The 18,494-nt window shown below is 37.6% G+C and overlaps 1 protein-coding gene across 2 annotated transcripts in view; it reads right to left on the bottom strand.

The window, feature by feature from the left end:
• HNF4G (hepatocyte nuclear factor 4 gamma) overlaps nt 1-18,494 on the bottom strand; it is a 59,323-nt gene that overhangs the window by 40,365 nt on the left and 464 nt on the right. The window contains exon 1 of one of the 2 annotated variants that reach the window (XM_074894020.1): nt 3,688-3,716. The exons of the other annotated variant lie outside the window; for it this stretch is intronic. The gene's annotated coding sequence lies outside the window, so the exon portion shown is untranslated. Of the gene's footprint in view, nt 1-3,687; nt 3,717-18,494 lie in introns of those variants that run through there. 2 annotated transcript variants of the gene reach the window in all.

The following is an 18,494-nucleotide window of genomic DNA, read 5'->3' as shown; positions in this document are numbered from 1 at the left end:
TTTAATTTAAATGCCTCTAAACTAATTGAAATAACTGAAATAATTTTAAATATTTGCAATTATTAACTAAAGCCATTTTTCCCTCAAATTGGTTTCCGTGTATCTGAACTTCATGTGACTGTACTATAAGCCACATTCTGCTATACCAAGACAACACAGCCAGTAGCAATTGAGAAAACACATTATACATAGCACTTAGTTTGCCATGAAATTCTAGATGAGTTAATGATATATAATAGCCTACAATTCATGTGTGACTTATTTTAGCAAATCTCACTGATACAGCAATTCAAGCGCACTGCATCAAGGCTGCACTAAGTATAATCAAATGGGCTTGCAGAAAAATCAGCAGAAATTACAAAACACTTAACGGAGAAGAAAGTGACATGCTTAGAAGTCCTGAAGTCAGTGTTTTTAGACTGTTTTAACACATCTGTTTTATTAGGATTTCCAGTGCAGAATTTGTGGAGAAAAGAACTAAAGTGTCAGTGCTTATTAGTACCCTGCTCCTTACCCCAAGCTATTGAAATAGTTACAAAAACCTGTCCAGTTTCACTGTGATGGCTGACATCTTGACTGACACTAAAATGACATGTAAAGGGTATCTTTGCAAGCTCTCTTACAACTTTTTAAGTGGGTTACCAGGTACACAGCCAGTACCTAAGATACGGATGCACACCAGATGTACCCTGTGGCAGTAGGTCTGCAGCAAGAGCAAATTTTGCCATCTCACGAATCAAACCATTTCAAGAAGCCCTGATGAATATATTGAATAACAGAAGTCCCAGGAATACCTGTTTATCTGCACAAGTCTATGTGTGACTTCATTAGCAATTTCCTTTCATTACGAAAGCTAACCTTAAACCTAATCCTAGCCCTACCCTTTGTGTTCTATCTATTAAACAATCATTAATCCAGGAAAAATCCTTTCATTTTAACCCGTTATAGCTTTGTTTCTTTAAGTGCCTTTTGGAGGAAATTTGCCAAAGGCTTTCTGGAAAATTAACTATACTGTGACAATGACTAAAATCACAACCAGAAAGCACATCAAAGCTCTGAGCCTGACATTCCGTAGGTTTGCTACATACTGTAGTGGGATGAAGTCTGGAAGGGCACCAGCCCCCCTGTTTCCCTTTCACTAGCCTTGTTGGCAGGAGAGGAGATACAGCATTTGCTTTCTCTCTCAAGACAGGACAATTAGAAACCAGCATACAACACCAGGAGGTCCACTGAGGCACACCTATGTCAATAACATATCCTTTTCCCTATACTTAGTGACTCCTTGAAAGAACTGCAAGCTTATGCAGTGTGTACTCCCACTGAAAAAATTCTTTTTATTAGAGATTTAAACATTATCTTTTCTGCATCAAGCTCACACTGTACTTCCGCAGATTTCATCTGCAGCCCTTTTTAGAAAAAAAAAAAAAATTAAAAATTGCATGGCATTTACCATTTTCCATGACATTCTGGTCCTTTGATACAGGGATACAGGGTGACATAAAACAGACTAGTGAGACAGATTAGTAAATATAAATCATTCTGTAGTTGGGAACTGTCAGTGCTAGGTTAACGGTTGGACTAGATGATCTTCAAGGTCCTTTCCAACCTAGATGATTCTGTGATTCTGTGAAGATAATTGAAATAATAATACTTTCAGATACCTTCCTACTTGTAGTAACACCAGTTTTACCAGTAATATGTGCAAGAACCTAATGTGGAAAAATTGAACAGGTGAGACAGAAAACATCTAAGGTAGAGCAAGAATAATCCTGGTTCCCATCTCCTGCTGCCCTGCAGATGGCTCCCACACCACCATGGGAATTTACCTCACCATGGCTGGTCACCCCTAATGCAACGCAGCCACCTCCAGCTCTAGATGGCAGCTCTCTCTGCAGCTCCTGCCAAACAGACCAGTGACAATGGGCTCACCTAAATACAAAAAAAACTCCACTCTGTGATCAGAAAGCCATTGAAGTTCACAAATAATAGATGTTGGAGCAAAGCCAGTAGAAATGTATCTGATTATTAAAAAATGTCTGCATTCATTTGTGGTGGAATGTCCATTTTTTATATGGTGCACATTATTTAATTTTTGTGGTTTGGGAAATAATGGAACAAAGCGCAGTAAAAATATACATGCAAAAGCCCATACAGATACTAGAGAACTTGAAACACTTTTTGCTATGAAAAATCTAAATAAAAATTCAGGAAACACATCATCAGACAGAAAAGTCATTGGAATAAAATTTGTCTTAAGAGATCTGGCAAAACTAGTCTGTTTCCACAATAAAAAAAATAGCCTGAGGCATAAACTTTACCATTACTTAGTTTTCTCAACTATCTTTATTCACCTAATAGCAATACAAATCCGCATAACTGAGTAGATACAGAGATCTCCTGTGTAATCATATTACCTAAGTATATGATTTTAATTAATAAACAGCAGACATAATAATTATCTAAAGCTGAATTACTGGTTTTACTTGATATTACCTGTCCATTCTCTTCAACAAAAATAAACAGGAACAAGACAAATGTCTTTGCCCTTCTGCTACTCTTTCAGTGGAAATCTAAAGATTCAGGGCTTTTCAGACTCACCTTTTATAAATTACATGGCGTTTGATATAACATAATTAATTCACACACATAAAGATGGGCCCTCTACAGAAATGTCAGCTTTGGTAGCAATGGCCACTTGTCAATAGGAAAAATGTACTTTATCTAGATAAAAAGACTAAACCAGTTCAAAGTACTTTATTAGCAACAGCTCCCCTAAGAAAAGTGTGCAGCAAAACCTAACACCAACACACCACTTCTTCCAAGACCAGACATTATTTTCACCGAAAGAAAAATATCTGTAAGAGTATGTATAACAGTGCCCTCTGGTGAGTAGTGGCCAAGCAATATGCTTCCATTGTAAGGGTAAAGAAAGATTTTTGTGGCAGGGCTGAGAAGTCATTTGGACAATTTTGCAAACTGAATTATGGTATTACTCTTCAAAACCAGCAATGAAGAAGTTACATGTTTTGAGATTATAATTACTTCATGCAATTAGTTTATGCTTATTTTTTTAAATGCAAACTTGCATGAAGAAAGAGACAGTAGCCTTGACAAGGTGAAGATTTATGAGTGCCATAGACAGCATAGTTACTTTTATGGCTCAGAATGTAATAGATCCTAAGCAAACACTGATAAGTCCTCTATTCTTCTGAGAAGTATCCACCCACCAAGTGTCCTGACATTGGAAAGCCCCACAGTTTTGATAAGAATAAAGACAAGCTAACTGTAGAAAACAACTTCATTTCTTAAGTCAGTTGAAAACATTCATCAAATGTTTTGCAGGCAAGGGCTGCATCTTCCTCCATTTATTGGACAATGACCACTGCACTTTCAATCCTACTGAAATGTGTAAATCCTACTGAAATATGTAAAAAAAATATATATATACACACACCATAAAATACATGTGTATATATATAGATACATATGTGTATCTATGTATATACACACACGTACAAAATTAAGTTGCAATATTGGAGAGACTTGTTATTCAACCAAGGAGTAAAATTCTACTTTCAAAAGGTTTAATTGTCAAACACAACAGAAGGTACTTCATAAAATATAGTTGATATGAAGTTGCGGTGGTGGTTGAGGCCTGAAAAATACCGTTCTTGTCTACTTTATTACCTGCTGTCTGAGCTGAAACCAAGAGTAGCTTTACTGGGAATGTCCTTGTCCTTCATCAGTACTTTCCAGTGATCACATCTGCTCTGTCTCTGGAAGTACCATGGCAGTTACTTCTAGGCTCCTCAGTGCAACCTGCACCACAGCAGTGCTCTCGTGGGGCAGGAAGACTTAGGGAAGTCACCAGAGCTGTTTGTATCTATGATGTTTGTACTGCATAGGAATGAGAAAGTGAACTTAATGAAAATGTTACCCTAGTCAACTTATCTACCTCTTATGACAATCATTCTTCTCATATTCAATATACCTCATCACCCTCTTGCTCTAACTGTGGTGACTAATTAACTTCACGGTTTTTAAGGAAGGAACTTGGCAGTCCCACTCTGCTGTTTAACAAATAACCAGCTCTCCCCAGAGGACTCAAAGGAGTCTCTTCCAGCCAAGTTCCTTTGGGCCAGGTATAAATATCAAACAAAAACCCACCTCAGCAGGTGGCAGAAAGAAGTGCGGGAGGACAGGATTGATAAAATGTCATCAGCAAATAAAAAATCTTTTACATTATTTTTCAATATTTGGTTAATTTATTATAGAGACTGCGACGGCTACATTGGACATTGTAGGCCTTTATTATACTATATGACTCGTCAGATTTATGCATTAGCATCCTCTAATACATTTACCTAACACCTCCAAAGATCCAGCTATCAGCTTTCCCAAAACAGAGGCTCTGGTAATTTCAAAGGAGGACAAGCTAATTAATTTTACGCAAAAAAAAAAAAAATGAGTGTGGCATGTTGTAAATAACAACAACAAATTATAATACTTTCAAAAAGTTAAAAGTTCTCCCTTCTCTGCAAATTGCCACCCTGGCAAATAAGTGGATGGAGTAAACTGTTTTTCAAAATCTAACCCAGTTTACCAGAAAACTCCATATGTGAAGAATGAAGCCAATTTGATTTATTTTGGCAAGTAAAGAAGGGAAGGGGCTGTGAAAGTCAGGTCTGCAGTACAAATATTAACTTTCCTGATAATACTTCAGCAATCACTAAAGATCCTAGAGCAAAGGCTACCTTTTTATTATAGCAACAAACGGCATTCAGCCTCATGAGGCCAACAAGCATCACTGTAATACATGAAAAACATAGTAATAGTTCAGATCAATTTGGGGTCTGCTCTGAACCTCAGATGTAGGGTAAGTTAGAAGTCAGCAAATTAAATTACTGGCTTTTAAACTTTTCCATCATATATTTTTGTATAGCTCCATAAATACTTCTAAATTAAGGCAGCTGTCAACATAAGACTTATCCAGCAGCAAAATGGAAGAGTGAAACTACAGTGTAAGACGTCACCATTTGCTTATGCGAGAGACGTTAAGAGCTCTGTACAGTCAGATCATGTTAAGCATTCTTCACTGGTGAAGTAGTCACTAGCTGGAAGTGCTAGGATGAGAATGTGGTAATTTTGTGACAGATTGGTAATTTTGTCAGAGTGAAAAAAAATTATCCAGGGTAGTTGTAAACAATACTTCATGGGAATGTATTGGAAGCAACACAGAAATTTAAAAGCAAATATGAAAAAGTACATTTTTGCAGAAAACCTTAGCAAATTGACGAAACTTGACAAATTTGTTACAGTCCTCGTAAGTTCAAAGTCAATGAGATTTGACCATATCGGACATTTTTTTCAGGTGCTAAAAGCAAGAACATAAAAAAGTCAGAAACACTGTCCTGCTTGGGGGTTCAGCCCAGGCTTGTTCCACTTGCTACAAAGCTCCGCATTCCCTAGGGCGCAGCGCAATCCCTTGTGTGCCACCAAGGCTACTGCCAGCCACTTTCTCACTGAGCCCTTGTAAAAGAATTAAAGGAAGTTATACTGAAATTAACTCTTCATTAATCAAAGGCAAAATAATTCTCTCTCTTCCAGCCACATGAGAGAGGAGGGGACAGTTATTTGGAAACTGGAGAGCCCTGGCAGCACTCCTGGCTTTTTTAGCTCAAAAGAGTGCATCTCTGTCAGTGCTGTGGCGTGACTGCATCAAGCCGACTTTATTCTTCTGTTCACAAAGGGGTACTTCACATGTCTTAGATCAGTCACAACTTGCCCCAGTGATTCTAAAGAAAAAAAACCCAACTATTATTCTAGATTTAAAAAAAAAACCAAACAACAAAACAACTGGCAGAACACACAGATTTCTTTGAGTACTACTTATTTTCCTGTGCATTCCAGTATCTCAAGGTGCTCTGACAGTGATGGTGCATAGTAAATAAAGTAAAAAGAAATCCACTCTAATTAAATCTATTTATGATTCCTTTAGCTGTGTTACATCACTGACAAAAAATGGACTCTGGTTTGCCTTCTTTGGGCTGTGGGATCACATCACTACAGCTCTTTCAACACAAAGTTATAATAAAAAGTGGGATTAATATTCTTTTTTTGTTTTTATCAAGTGTTTATAGTGTCTAGGTTTTCCATCTCAACTGTTCTTGTTCAAACTAAATCTAGTTCGGGAAAAAAATCCCCACTTCATTTCCCTGAGAACCCAGTTATTTTATCTACCTCACCAACCAAGCTACTCTACCTTGTCATTTCAATTTTCACATATTTTCTCTTTGTGTATTAGTTCTATGATTCAATGAAATCTCATCTCTTCAACCCACTGCCATAAACTACTGTCCGGAACAAAGCTCTCTCTCTCAAATTCAATCTCAAACAAAATGAAAAAGAGAAAATCACAAATGAGAAAGTGGACCACAACCAATCCTATGGGTCCCGTTCTCACAAGGTCTGCAAGTTATTTTGATTCATCAAGTAAACCTGAACTACGGGAAGGTGCTATCACCTCTCTTGTTGCCGAATGAGAAAGTGTTAATAAAAACAAGACCTCCTTCCAGGGACACTGGAGTGTCAATATTAATCACTGATCTGGCTGAAAGACACTTCTTGATCTTAAAAGTGATTTCCAGATGAAATACAAACAGCTGAAATTTTATTGTTTAAATAAATGGGGACACAGACTGTCACACATCTGGTGGAATTACTGTTGCTAAACTATGGTTACTATAAATAGCAATTACTTACTGTAATGGTAACACCTAGAAATCCTTTGTGCTCAACTGAGTCTTCTCTCAGACATTTAACAGCCCTAGTAATCAGGAAGGCAAGAAAAACCTTTATGTTTATGTCATCTATACCTCTGCACAAAGAACTGAGCTGCAGAGGATCTCACAGTTGAAAGAACTTTTAGAGAGAGATTAATTTATTTTTGTTTAAAAATTTAGGACATTTATTGCACTTTCTTATACTGCCTGTTAAAAGCTTTGTAATTTCTGTCTTCAACTCTCTGCATGCATTTTTTTCTCCTGTTTATATGCCTTTAATAGCTTTGTATAAAGCCCCACCTGCTAAAGCCTCCACAAGAAAGCTGCAATAGCTGTAACTCATAGGACTGGATTATGAAACTTTTCCTTCAAATGAGTATCTGGAAAACACCAAAAATAAAGTACTTACATAGCGAACATTTAAAAATGCTGGAATTGAGCCACTATATGTGAACCTGAGAGTTAAAAGGACTGAGCAAAGAATCAATTAACGTTCTCTACAGTTAGAAAATACTTTGTCATATAATGGTGGCTGAAAGTAATTTTTGCAATCAAGAACAAGCAGTTGTCTGTATCCATACTGTGCCATTGTTGAGGTACAAGCAAGGCAAGCCCATACCATTGCTTCAGTGGAACTGCATAGAAAGGGAGTTAGCACTGAATTAAAAAATCAGTTTCACACAATGAAAGTGTGTTTTAATAAAAAATGAAGGAATTCATTTTTCCTTCTATCACAGTGATTTTTAAATTGGTGTAACTCAATTAGTTGAAGTTTGATCAGCAGAGCAATCAGCAACAGAGTGCGCAGAATTGATGCAAATATTCCCACATGCCACATGAAGCAGTGACATACTAATAATAACATATTGATGCTGATGTTCATAGAGTCTCTGTGACTATTAGAACAGTTTCATTTGTTGAAAAGCTGTACTTAGAATTCTTTATCCAGCTACAAATAGGAAATCTCATTAATAAAGCTATTTTTCACTTCTTCAGCTGAGCTTTTAAAAAGTTAGGTTGCAGTGAAAAATTGCTAGCATTTCTCCATGACTTCTCAGTGTAGCACCTCTTTCTTATCAGGTTTACCCTGATGTTATTCTGTAAGTGTGCATATGGTATAGAATGAGACGTTATTGAACTTGACAAGCTGCAATATACTAAGAGTAAGCCTCTAACCTGCATATGTATACACACCTTGTAATACATACACATTTCTCTAATTCCCTCAACCTTCCCATTGCCGTATTATAACATAAATCTATTGCTACTACTTTGTCTGAAAAATGCTATTTTTTCACGTCTCAACATTTTGTTTTCTTCTAAGCACAGAATCCTTCCTTTGTGGACTCCTACAAGGCTCAGTTCTGAGCCCTCTGTTCTGTTCTCTCCCAGGTCTTCACCTTACTACTTCCGAGCACTGAACCTGAGGTCATCAGTCACCTATAATCTTAACCACCACACCAGCTTCAGTGAGGCTTATTTGTAGGCACTTTACACCTGTTAACAAACCTCCTTCTCCTTTGTCCCTGCTGTTCAAGCAAGTTCTAGTCTTCCTCTTGGCTTACAACACCAAAGCCCGAGATATGCCCAAACAAAGCATCTCTCTCTGTTCCTTCTCAACTGCTTCCATATTTCATAATTTCAGCATCAATCTGCTTCTTCTCCTCCTGCATCTCATCTGCTTGCAAACTGCCTGCTGACTCCTGAAACATTCTCTGTATGTAAAAATTTCTTTGGCACGCAGCTGGAGAGTGTTTTTTTTCCCCAAAAACTGTGAGGGCAACAGCTTTCTCAGAATCTCAGACCTAGCAATGGAAAGTTTTGTAGACTTTGTCCCTTTTCAAAGATACTGCCACCTAGAAGTCCAACCATGTTCAGTAGTTGCTATGACTGATGTCTGAACTGTGATCTTCCCGGCCACAGCGACTCAGATGCTGGAGGCCAGTCACTTAATTTCATCCCTTCCAAGTGTGGAAGTATGGGAGAGCAAAACCTTTGGAAATATGCCCTACGCACTTCTTCACCAAATCCCTCATCTTGAATTTCATCTGTTTTCAATTCAGCTACATCTCTTTCTTCCCTAAAGCCAAGCTCTCCAGTCCTACAGATGTACAGACTGTAATCCATCCTCTAACACAGAGAATGGTGCTCCTGCTCTTCACCCAAGAGTAAATTACAAAAAAAGAATAAATCTCCAACATTAATCCCCTCACTCTCCAAAGAATTTGCTTGGAAGAAATCTACAGCAACTCAAAAAGAACGTGCCACATTTTTTCATGCTGCAACTGCCCACCAAACAGCTACATTTAATACACAGCCAGCTGCTCTCCTCGTGTCTTTAGCAAAAGCTGGTGGGCTACTCAAAAGACAAACAAAACAAAAGGAAAAATAAAATTTAAAAAAGCACCAAACTCTCGAACACATACACAAAAACCCCAGGCATATATATGATCAGCCTTTATACAGAAAAAAATACCTTTGCACACTATTCTTACTTATTAACGTTAATGTCTATAAATAACTTGCACACAGTTATCTTGTTTCAGCAGGGCAATTCTGAAGGAAATGGACAGCCATACTAAAAATGGAAGAAAATATATTTAACAGGCAAAGTCAAGTTTTACCTTCATATAGGTTAAACAATTTATAATTTTGCTTAAATAAAAACGTGTATAGTTGTTCTTCTTTAGACACACACATAGAAAGTTTGAAATGAGCTGTTTGGACATAGGTATCAACACAGAATAGGCATCAAGGCTCAATCAATGGGCATCAATAGGCATCAAGAAATTGCTCAGGGAATTTAAAATGTGTGGGATTCTTTCCTTCATTACAACCAACTCCATTTCTTAACACAGCTTACTAAACCTTAATTTTTTATTTAAGTAAGTCTACAATAAGGTTCCTACATGTGGGACATCACTCTAAGGTGTTCTATGTGAAGTTCCTAATAATTGAAAAATGTGTTGGTCAAGACCTAGATGAGTCATTACTTATTCCGATTTTATTTTAAATTTTATGGTTTAATTTTAAATATTATTTTAAGGATCTATTTCAAAAAACAAACCATTGAAATATTTATTGCTTTTGGCTTTATTTTGGTGGAGATTACTCTTAAAAAATAAATTTAAATAAGCAAAAAGTGTGCTTAATTTACTAAACACTGACTGCATGATGGAAGTAAATTTAAAAATGAATATACGTATATAAATACATAAAAAGTAGATATACTTTATAAAAAGTAAGAATTGTTTAATAAAGCAGCTGTTAAAGGCTTTGTTTTTTCTTACAACAATGTCTAGTATAGCTGCACCTGATTTGGTATTGCTGCACATTTTACTACATGAAAAAGTAGGTGTCACTGTACTTATAAGCATAGCAAATCTTATTTCTTCACACATTCATTACATATGACATTCAATATTTTTCTAATTCAAATAATGCCTATCTTCAGTTTTTTCTGTAGGTCATGATCAACCCCATCCCATTTATTTCATTTGGCGTAATTCCCACAGGGTTACTGCAAGGAATTGCAAAGATTCAGCATCATTAAAGGTCACCAACTATGCATAGAAGTAAGTAAGTGACCCTTTCCTGCACTATCATCTGCTCAGAGAACTTCCAAAACAGTCACTGGAAGTTTTATATAAAGTCAACAATATTCTTCTACGGTATATGGTGGCTTCCTTTCAGGAACTTGATACCTTTTTGGTTTAAATGTCAACTGTGCTTAAGTACAGTCTTTAAAACAATTTCTATATTTATTCACGTTGACCATCCACTTTCTAAGGGGTGATTGCACAAAATATTTAGGAATGCTTTTAATCCAGTGCATTTAGTTTCCATGAAAGCAATGTAGTAGAGGAAAGAAGAAAGGTAGCAGTGGCATCGTACTACCTACAGCAGTTTGAGAAGCACTGCTCTGTTCAACTGTAAACACAGGTATTTATAGACTAGCAGATATATTTAGTGTCATAAACATCCCCTTTGGTTGGAAAAATTAAATTACATACATTGTTTAATATTAGGTGGCTGGTTTGTTTTCTTTTTATTCTTTCTTAAATTACAAGGCTAATGAGGCATACAAAATGATTCTAAATGAATTTAGGAAAGGATGTAAGGCTTGTTTTATAGGAAGGTTATTGATTTTCAACAGGACTCTAACTATGTCACATACTAATAACAGCATTAAATGTTTTGTATCAGGGCAAGAAGGCAAGCAACTTGGAGACTTGTATGATTCACAGATATAGAAAATATATATACATCCAAATGCTGTATCTAAAGCTTGAGATGATACACTGTAAGTAGCTCCCAGTGTTCCCAGCAAGAAAAATATCCTTGTACAGAAGTAAGCTCCTCTTACAGTTCTAATACAACTACACTGACTCTAGGGTCAGGGTCATCTCAAACAGACAACATTAGATCTGACCCAAAATGGGTTAGAATTTTGAATTCAGTGGTATTAGGATCAGGACACAGAGAAAGAGACAAAGATGAGGATGTCTGTCTTCTTTGGCACACCAAAACCAAACCATATATGGAAAGCATCTCAGCTGAAAGAAAGGGATTCCTGCAAACAGCAGCCACTAGCAAGACACAGATTTTTCTTGATATCTGAAAAAATATATCTTGACTTATCAAGGATTACAGGACGTGTTGAATTCTTTATCTAGCTAAGAATAATGGAGCATCTTTAATTTTCCAGCATCACAAGCTGTACTTGTGGTAGGCTGATGTATCCTTTGCAAAGTGCACCACACAATCCGTTTTCAAATTTCTAAACCATTAGTGGGTTGATGCCAGGGCTCCCCAAAGTTTCTGCTTCCAGTTGTACTGGTCTGAGGTAGAACAGAGCTATTAAACTGAAAAACAGCAATATATTACTTTGTCTACCTAAAATTACCAGCCGAGGCAGACAAAACTGTTTTCATAGTGACTTCTAAGAGTATATTGTCTTTCTGGGCTTGATAATGTGTTTAGTTCTATCCCGTAGCTTCCCTACAACTATTTAACTACATTACTTTGCCCAACTAATTAAATACTTTGTACCAGGAGAGTTTTTCCTTCACAACCTTCCCTATACAGCTGAGGTTTAACAAGCACCTTGTTGGCTTGAGCTGCCCTACAATGCTGCTTTTCATACTCTTACGGAAAGCAAGAGCTCTGACTTACAAATTCAAGGCTACTAGATGGAAAAGGAGACCACAAAGGGTTAAAAAATTTGCTACAATCTCATAGATACGTTCTTCAGGCCATTTGAAGCTGTGCTCATTTTCTATCTGCCAAGGTTTTTGCAATTCATACATGTATCTTAATTTCAGAATGCTCATATGCGCTCTCTGGTTCCATAGAAACTCGGGAACGATTATTCCGAGTGTTTTTTTATTTTCTACCCTCTTTCAGCTTCATGTATCTCTCGGGAAATAAACTACTTTACCTATTGGATTAAAATAAGATAAAAGCTCCACTATTAAGTTCTGTACTAAGAAAATTCATGGTGAAATTTCTGTTAAAATTTGAATCCCTTTCTCAGCCAGAACCTGAAAACTGCTTAACATTTCCTTGCCCTTAAAATGTAAGCCTATTAATTGAAAGTTTCCAAGTTTTGCTCCATTATTGAAAAGGTCTTTATAGACTTGCTATTGGAAGGATTACTGCAGTGGAATTGCTTGTTCTCCTATTTACCACTAACCAATGTGATGTTAAAAATGAAAAATGAGTTCCACTCAGTCAGTTTTCGAGCAGGTAAATACCCCTACCATTATATATCCACCAGTCAGCTTTCTCTTTTTGGCAAGAAAATAAATGACTGATTTTGTTGACAGAACAATTTGTTGAGGTCTGGCTGCAATAATCTAAAACTTCAGCCTCGGCTTTCCTCAGAACTGACCATTTCTTTCAACGGGGACAGCAGAAGCAGGCACGTGCCCAGACGTCAGCCATGGAAGTTCAACATCCACTAGATCAATGCAAGCGTCCCTATATTTGGCAATTTAGGCAACTATCATCTCAGCTGCGGACAAGGATATGTTTTAATCGTTGTACCTTTGTTAAGGGGACAATGACCTTCAGGAGAGGTGGGAGATGAAGTGGACAAGCAAGTGATGCTAATGCCTTAAACTGCCTCGGTTGTTTTGGCTGAGCCTGAAAATCAAGTGAAATGAATCAGCCTGCACCAGGGAACTTGTACTGTTTCTCCTCCACTCTTACTTATCTGCAAACAAGGGCATCTGAATGAAGCCTGAAAACTTTGGCTGAGGAGATGGATCCCAAATTAAAACCCAAAAGCTCAAACCAGACTTGTGTTCTGTGAAATACAGAATGCACTGACATTTTTAAATGTAGTATGGATTGTAAATTCCTGGGAGCTGTGGCTCTGGTTCATCCCATTTATGTTTTACTCTCAGTCCTAAATAACAGTAGTTAAGGAGATACAGGCCCTGTAAAGTACTTTTTATTTGAGATAAGTTCTTTTCATCTTGACTCACTTTAAACCAAAAAAAGCTGTAACCAACAAACAAACAAACAAAAACCACTCACTAAGTTAGCCTAATAGACCTGCAATTAGTTTAATGCATTTTACATTTTTACAACTAAAACTTCTTCCCCCTAGTCCTGAGGTTACTTTTTGCTCTTTGGGGAAATTCCAGTGGAGGTTTCCTTTTATTTATTTTTTTATTTTTGCAGATAGCCTTTTGTCTTTCATATAATGATCTGATTTTCTATGCAAGTTGGGTGCCAACACCAAACTCTTAAAAGGGCGAGTTTGTATCCCTGTAACTTATATAGAAGATTCTGAAATGAAACATATCAAGATAAATCTCACATTAAAACAGAGTGCCTTCTTTTGCATTTTTTTCTCCTCTTACTGTCAAGGCCAAAGTTATTCACATTACTGTGCTCAAATCTAAAGTTCTTCCTTAAACTTACATCAGACCAAGTTCTGACACTTCAACAAAACTGAAGGAAATTAAAAAGCATTATCTCTAAGTCTCCCTAAACCACCCATTAAAATTACATGTATAATACTAATATAAAAAGTCATTGAAGCTCGGAGAGCCAGATAAAAAGAAAAAAAAGTTAAAAGCGATAATATAGGGTAAGACACCGTAAAATGTGAACTGAGACAAGAGGCTCAAAGACATTAAAACCTCTCTAAAAATGTAAATCTTTTTGAAATGTTTTGGATTTGGACATTACAAGCAGGAATATCACTGTTCTCCCAAAAGGCAAGAAGAATATTAAAGAAGGATAATACATACCTACTACGTAGATAGCGTCTACCACCAAAATTAGAACTAGCAGTAAAAGCTATGCACGATTTTCACTGTTCATAAGTAAAAAGCCTACTGCCATTTTTTTGAGGACAAAAGAAGAAATATGGATTGAAGGTAAGTGCCCAGAAACCATATGAAACTATACACGCAGTCGACAACGTACAGGATCTCTATCCCACCTAACCAAGTCACCAAATGGTCCAGTAGAAAAGACTGTTTTCAACTTGTTTAGCAGTTGGGAGCAGGGGAGTAATAAACAGATGAAGTATTTAGCAATCTGATGAACAAAATCCTATCCATTTCCAAAATCGTAATTTTACCTTTGGAACTACAACAGCAGGTACAAGCCAACACCTGACTACATCTATCCGGTGCAGAAAGAGGATGGTGAGTGTGTATTAATGTGCAATCACAGCCTGGTCACCATCTCACTTCTCTGAGCAGTGTCTAAAACTCTGCTGAGGGAATTTCATCTGCTAATGTAATGTCAGTCTGACATCTCCTTGCAAAAGGACTGTGTGCAAAACAGTCTTCAAGCATCTGGACCACCTCTGAGTGTATGAACTGTTCCCATTCAGTGCCCAGTGATGATACTTTACATGTCATCAGTTAATGACAAAATGACTTATTTAACAAAGAAAAAGGTAAATTCAATCTGCATAACTTTCTGCCAGCGAGGCCTATTATGGTTAGCAAGTAGCTGGTTACTGATAGACATTGCTGCTGTCTCAGACAGGTATAAACCAGGCTGGTGCAGCACAGCAAACCCATACAAAAATGATTCTCAAAAAGGGGATTCTCATTGCCACATTGCCATAGATGCACTATCAATTGCAAGCTGAGTCATGTTTGTCATTTCATGGAGGCTCGATCCCCCTCGCCCACCTGAGCCAAATCCCTGTGTTTGGGCAGGTACTGTCATACATACACACCAAAAAATCCTCTTCCATCACAGAACTAAATAAATAAAAAAACAGAAGTCTAGGGGCAAACTTTACCATGCTAGGGATAGTGGAAACAGTGCTATTTGTATAGGTCTATTGCAGTTGGATTCTAACAGGAGGCAAGGAAAATTCACACGGCACCTTGTATACTGCTGACTGTAATGTATGTCCTTGTTGCCTGGATACCTCTAGTGAATTACTGAGCAAGGGTGCGAGTCCTTTTCCTAGTCAGTATTAAATAAAAAAAATCCCAATCTCCTACCCCATAAGAGGCAGAAGATGCACATGGAGGCTTCCTGTGCCTGTGCCAGCTGTGTGCCAGAAAAAGACAGATCGAGCATTGAGAATTTTAAATCTTGTGGGTTGCCATGCCACGTTATGAACTAGATCTCATACAATTCATCACCCAAGTTGCAGAAAAATAGTTCAAGAACTCAAAATAATGAATTCTGTCATTTCCAATAGAAGTGTGAAGGGAGAATTATGAATGAACCTTTTAAGAACACGTATGTGGAGGGAGATTGCCCTTCTACAAAATGAAAGCAGCAGGCTTCTATTTAAATGGCCCAATCCTGAAAGCGAGACCTTTCATTTTCAATTAACTTAAATTGACAATTGAGAAAGGTTTGAAAATGTTGTTGGAGCCTTTCAGTTTGATAGATCTCAGCTCTGACACTGCACACAGCATTCTGACCTGATTTTTAGGGTGTGCTGGTTTAAAATTAAAAATTTGAAATTGAAAATATTTGATTCAGTCAATGCCATTGCAAGACATCCAAACATCTTAATCTGTGAGAAATGCATTTTCCATATTTTTTCATCATATGTTATCTAACGCATCATTCATTAAGATACATTAAACCTAACAGCCATGCCTTCCTGCAACCTTGTTATTTTATGTTGCAGCGATAATTTTGTTGAGACATTAAATTCTATCACAAAATATATTACCATGTACATCAGGTAACTATTTACCACAGAAATAAAACATTTATTTATATTCTAAAGCACTTTATGTTACCAGTCTACATTAAAAGAATAATGCAATTATCTAATATTACATACTTCTTCTCAACATGACACAAGGCAAATCAAACTCATTTTCAGGCTTAATATTCATTTTTAAGCACAGAAATGGAAGACTTACAAACAGCTGAATGACTTCATTAAACAAAAAATTAAAATAAAGAAATCGGAGAATATTTCAAAGCTCACAAGCAAGAGACAGAACTTTGAAATCTTTGAGAAGTGCGGCATTGAATCCCTGCATTGAAAGAGTCCATTTATCAATTAATAAATGGAGTACATTGACCCTGCTTCTTGACAGATATAAAAGCACAATCTGCTCAGCTCAGAACCCCATTTATACCAGCGATGAACTCTTAAATCAGTTGTGAATTATTATTGTTTTGTTATGATAGACTCAATTCCCAAATAAAAACAGTTGATGATATTTTCCATCACATTACTAGATTTGAATTTTTTTCAGAAAGTCTCTCTCAATTAATGACCTGATAAGAAGAATTAATATTGTTTAAAGTATTATTTTGTTTCTTGTAGCCAGTGTAAATTGATGTACATGATGGAGGTTTGCAGGTAACACTGATGACATGTGGTGGACTCCATTCTTCCACCCGCAGTCATAAAGAGCTTGGACTCGGACCAGCCTAGTATTGAGTCCATATGCACATGATGTAAATTCTGCTGCAAAGTTTGAAACAGGAGCCATGTCAAGCACAAGGACCGAGTTCTGTTCTTGCACTGCTGTAGTTTGGTAAACTCAGCCAGATCAAATAGAATTTGATTCAGAGACTCAAATTTGGCCAAGCAATACTAGGCCATATCTTGAGGAATGGGAGTAGCAAAGATGTGTTTATACTAGAACACTTTTGTTATGGAGTTGGCCTGGAGACAATTATGCGTGCAAATTAGCAGTAAACATCACTTGGCCATCCAAGGAACTGGCTAATATAGCCTGGCCACAGGACAGAGGTACTTATAATAGCCATCTTGGAAATGCAAACTGGACCTCTGCATTGCTCTACTTTTACACTACTGCTACTAAGTACAAAATTTGGGAATAGAGATACTCCTCTAGTTATATGAGATATGCTGCAGAGGAAGTTATGCTTTGTGTTAAGGAAACACAAAGTTTGTGTTCTGGGAAATGAGTCTAAATGCATGACCTGAACCATGAACAAGATCACAGCATCCTGATCTTGTCCTACACTTGATTTTATTTTTTTTTAAATATATGTATGAAGTGAGCCTCGGGCAGCCTGGTGCGCTTCAGTAAGAGAGAGGGACAGGGAGCCGAGTACTGGACAATGGAAGTAGCACTTTTAAAATTCTTTTTTCCTCTCAGTGCTTCAGAGATGGAAGGATAAAGAGAAGCGTGAACTGAGTTACCACTGAGCATTTTGTCCCTTTTTCCCTTATCATAAAAAAGAGGAAAATAATGAAATGACCAAAATAGTGTTTATATTATTTGAAAATCACCTGTATGTATATAAATGTTTCATATGTCTCCTGTATAAATTGTAAGGACTTCTGTTCTTAAGGAATATGGGGAATTACCTAGCACTTCATAGTTTCCTTCAGCACATGAGACTCGGGGACTTTGAAAGCTGTGTTAGCATTGTAAGCCTTCTTCACTAACTCATTTTAATGAACTCAGCACCAATTAACAAAGATGTTACATTAAACTACTCTCTTTGTAATATGGATGAGAAATCACAGTAAATCAAAGTACATAAGTACATGCAGCACTGTACAAGAAAAGGCCTACACAAAGGAAGGTCCATTTTAACACAGCCATAGTTTACTATGGAGAGTATTCACACTTGGAAATGTGAAAAGTCGCTTTAAAATACTGTTATCATTGGAACCTACTATCTACTTCACAAAATGCTTGACTAGATCTCCCATTTCAGTGCATGGAAACAGATGTTTGACTCACAGGTGTGACACCTGGAAGTTGGCTTTCATCAAAGGTACCCTGTAAACAGTGTCCCTTCAACACTGTAAAAGCACTGGAAACACTGCTGCAAAACTCAATCCTTGGCTTGCTTTGCCCGTTTCATGTTCGAATTTTTCTTTTGTATTTTTTTTTCCCCTAAGGGAAGTATTTTGGGATTGTCTAACAAGGTGTCCGGCACTGGCCAAGTGTTACTACTAGGAGCAGCCCTGCAATAACAAATCCATCTGCTGCCCAGGTGATCGTGAGAGCGGGGGCGGAGAAATAAACGAGGGAGGCAAAACCAAAAAGCCTTTAGAAAATCCTCCTAAACTCGGTGCAAAGCCGTGACTTCGACTGCTACGCAATCACAAATGCCAGCACAGCCCCCGGCGGCAGCGCGGCCGGGGCCGGGGCTGCCCGCGGGGGCGCAGGAGCGCGGAGCGGGACCGCGCTGCGCCGGGCTCCCGCAGCCTCGGCCCGCGGCCAGGACACACGCACACCCCGCCCCGGGGGCCCGGGGCTGCCGCAG

The sequence above is a fragment of the Strix uralensis genome, chromosome 1 (genome assembly GCF_047716275.1).
Source record: "Strix uralensis isolate ZFMK-TIS-50842 chromosome 1, bStrUra1, whole genome shotgun sequence".
NCBI lineage: Eukaryota > Metazoa > Chordata > Aves > Strigiformes > Strigidae > Strix > Strix uralensis.
The sequence above is the reverse complement of the archived record's forward strand: the minus strand, read 5'-3'. Positions and strand labels throughout refer to the sequence as shown.